The sequence below is a fragment of the Orycteropus afer genome, unplaced genomic scaffold (genome assembly GCF_000298275.1).
Source record: "Orycteropus afer afer isolate SDZICR_OR568_19922 unplaced genomic scaffold, OryAfe1.0 scaffold00317, whole genome shotgun sequence".
In the NCBI taxonomy this organism is placed as follows: Eukaryota; Metazoa; Chordata; class Mammalia; order Tubulidentata; family Orycteropodidae; genus Orycteropus; species Orycteropus afer.
This window is the reverse complement of record NW_006921904.1, coordinates 2,991,392-2,995,576: the sequence shown is the minus strand read 5'-3', so window position 1 is coordinate 2,995,576 and position 4,185 is coordinate 2,991,392.

The following is a 4,185-nucleotide window of genomic DNA, read 5'->3' as shown; positions in this document are numbered from 1 at the left end:
GGCAGTTCATGCATATAAATTATGTATATATATAATATCTCAAAGAACTTATTAGAAAGTCACTTGGCTACTTAACTGGACTCCACTATTAAAGATAAAATGAGAAATTTGGAAGGAAATTTGGTCTAGAATATAGTTCAAGGTATATTTGGGCCAAAGTGTCAGCCTACAAATGTTAGGGGAATTCCCAAAAACTGCCATAGTTGGGCTCTGGCCAGCCACAAAAGGATTATCCCCAAGACAGTGTCTGTTCCCTGAGTGCTTTCAACAACACCCGCTAACAGCACCCTCCAGGAACCCCAAATGTCACCTTCGATTTGTCCCAATCTTTACATTTTAGAACAGTGCTTTTGAATTCAGTTTAAAAAGGGAGAAGAAAATAGACTTGGGGGAAGGAGAGTTCCCTCCCATCTGCTTGATCTGAGTTTGTAAATTCCTGCCACCTGGCTTGCCTCACAGGCAAAGGACCAGGATATTTCTACTTCCAAAGAAAGCAGGGGAAATTTAGCTCCTGGCTGTTTGGAAATCTCCCCTAAGTCTCTTGTCAAAGAATAATTTTTCCTGTATATCAGTTCTTGATGTTGTTTTCTCTCAAATTTACTTTTTTCTTCATGTAGAAAAGGAATCACATGGAATTTGTTCATTTGTCTTTTCACCACTTGGGACATTTGCCTTGAATCACACCCCTCTTTGGACTTCCTTTGTGATTTAGCTGTACAATTTCCCTGGTGTTGGAATGCCAGAGAGAGGTTTTCTCCTCCCTTACATTTTTGTCCTGCTTTCAGAATGGAGTCTCATTCAAATCAAAGTGATCCCGTAACCAGTTGAGCAAGTTTTGTCTTTGGGGATTACTAGCTGCCCTGTGGAGCTGCTCTAGGAGGTCAGCCAAATCAAGTCTTCATCTTGTGGTTCTAGGTGGGACATTACCTGGATAAGCATTAATAATAATAATAGCAGTTGCCAGTGAGTTGATTCTGACTCGTGGAGACCCTATGTGCTTCAGAGTAAAACTGTGATCCATAGAGTTTTCAACACTGTGAAGATTAAGTAAAAAGAGAATCAACGGACTGGGAAAAATGTTTGGCAATGACATATTAGATAAGGGTCTAATTTCTAAAATTTATAGAGAACTTCAACACCTCAACAACATAATAACAAATAATCTGATTAAAAAATGGGCAGGGATATGAACAGACACTTCACCAAAAAAGACATTCGGGCAGCCAATAAACATTTGAAGAAATGTTTATAATTATTAGCCATTATGGAGGGCCAATCAAAACAACAACAAGATATCATCTCACACCAGTATTGATAGCAGAGTTCAAAATAAATAAATAAATAAAACAGAAAACAACAAATGCTGGCAAGGGTGTGGAGACACTGAAATCCTCCTACAATGCTATGGGGCTGTAAAATGGTGCAACCACTTGGAAAATGGTATGGCACTTCCTTAAAAGCTGGAACTAAACATATCATATGATCCAAGAATCCCCCTACTAAGTATATATCCTAACGAAATAAGACCCATGACAGGAAAAGATATCTGCATACACATGTTCATTACAGCACATTCACAATAGCAAAAAGGTGGAAACAACCTAAATGCCCATCAATGGATGAATGGATGAACAAACTATGTTGCAGGCACATGATGGGATACTACGCAACATTAAAGAACAAGGACGAATCTGTGAAAACATTGCATAATATGGATGAACTTGGAAGGACAGTATGCTAAGTGAAATTAGTCAATGCAAAGGGACAAATATTGTATGTGACCACTATCGTGAAAAGTCAAGAAAATGTTTACACACAAAAAGAATCATACTTTGAAGGTTACTGGGGATGGTGGGGAGAAGAGAGGAGGGCAAATCTCTAACTAGAAGATAACATATTAACTCAGTGAAAGGAAAGGCAATATACAATTTGGAGAAGTTAAGCACAAAATGATCAAGATAGACAAAGACAATGGGAGGAACACAGAATTTAAAAGCAACAAAATGTAAATACTACACATACACAATCCTGCAGTAACAGTAATAACAGTAGTCTATGAGTGGATACATAGACAGACATGCAAGCTGAAAGGGTGTGGGAAGGTGAAGAGGACTGCTGTTGTTGTTAGGTGCCACTGAGTCAGCTACGACTTATAGTGACCCTATGTACAACAAAACACTGCTGGCTCCTGCACACCATCCTCATAATTTCTTCTATGCTTGAGCCCATTATTGTAGCCACCGTGTCAATCCATCTTGTAGAGGGTCTTCCCCCTTTTTCTGCTCCTCAGCTTTACCAAATATGATATCCTTCTCCAGGGACTGCTCCTTTCGAACAATATGACCAAAGTAGATAAGACAAATCCTGGCCATTCTAACTTCTAAGGAGCATTACAGCTGCACTTCTTCCAGGACAGATTTATTCATTCTTCTGGCTGTTGTTGTTGTTATGTGCCGTCAAGTCAGACCCGACTAATAGTGACCCCTCCTTGGGTTTCCAAGGCAGTATCACTACAGAAGTAGATTGCCCCATCTTCCTTCCAAGGAGAGGTGGTGCCTTAGGCACTACACCCTTCTGGCAGTCTTTGTTATGTTCGGTATTCTTCATGAACACCACAATTCAAAGACATCAGTTCTTCTCCTGTCTTCGTTATGCATTGTCCAGCTCTCACACATATGAGGTAAATGAAAATCCCAAAGCTTGAGTCAGGCATACCTCAGTCTTCAAAGTGACATATTTGCTTTTTAACACTTTAAAGAAGTCTTTTGCAGCAGATTTTCCTACTGTAATATGAGGTCTCATTTCTTGACTGCTAATTCTATGGGTGTTGATCATGGATCAAAGTAAAATGAAATATTTGACAACTTCAATCTTTTCTCCATTTACGGTTATGTTCCTTGTTGATCCAGTTGTGAGGATTTTTGTTTCCTTTATGTTGAGATGTAATCCACACTGAAGACTGCAGTCTTTGATCTTCACCAGTAAGTGCTTCCCACCACTCATCTGTCAGTTTGTCATACTGTGGTGGCTTGTGTGTTGCTGTGAGGCTGGAGGCTATGCCACTGATACTTCAAATACCACCAGGGTAACTCATGATGGGCAGGTTGCAGTGGAGCTTCCAGACTAAGAGAGACCTGGAAGAAGGAAGGCACCATGCATGTCTCAAGGAATTGGCCAGTGAAAAACATGAACAGCACTGAAACACTGTCTGCTATATTACTGGAAAACTTTGTGAACAGCCCTGTAGCATTGTCTGATATATTGCTGGAAGATGAGCCCCTCAGATCAGAAAGCACTCAAAATACAACTGGAAAAGAGCTGTCTCCTCAAAATAGAGTGGACCTTAATGACATGGATGGAGTAAAGCTTTTGGGACCTACATTTGCTGATAGGGCATGATTCAAAATAGGAAAAAAACAACTACAAACATACATTAATAATTGGAGCATGGAATGTATGAAACATGAATGTAGAAAAATTGGAAGTTGTCAAATATGAAATAGAAAGCATAAAGATCAATATACTAGAGATTAGTGAGCTAAAATGGACTGGTTTTGGCCATTTTGAATCAGAAAATCATATGACCTACTATGCCAGGAATGACACATTGAAGAGGAATTACATCACATTCATCGTCACAAGAATGTCTCAAGATCTATGCTAAAGTACAATGTTGTCAGTGATAGGATAATATTTGTACACCTACAAGGAAGACCAGCTAATACTACTATTATTCAAATATGCATAACAACCACCAAAGCCCAAAACAAGGAAATAGATTTTTACCAACTTCTGCAGTCTGAAATTGACTAAACATGCAATCAAGATGTATTGATTATAACTGGTGTCTGGAACACGAAAGTTGGAAACAAAGAAAAATCACCCATAATTGGAAAATATGGTCTTGGTGATAAAAATGACAAACTCACATGATAGAATTTTGCAAGACCAACAACTTACTCATTGCAAATATCTTTTCTCAATAACATAAATGGTTCATTAAAAAGACAGGAAAGGAAGAAAAGACAAAAATGGATGCCAGAAGAGACTCTGAAACTTGCCCTTGAGTGGAGAGTAGCTAAAGAAAATGGAAGAAATGACAAGATAAAAGAGCTGAACAGAAGATTTCAAAGAGCAACTTGAGTAGACAAAGCCAATTACTATAATGAAATGTGCAAAGACCTG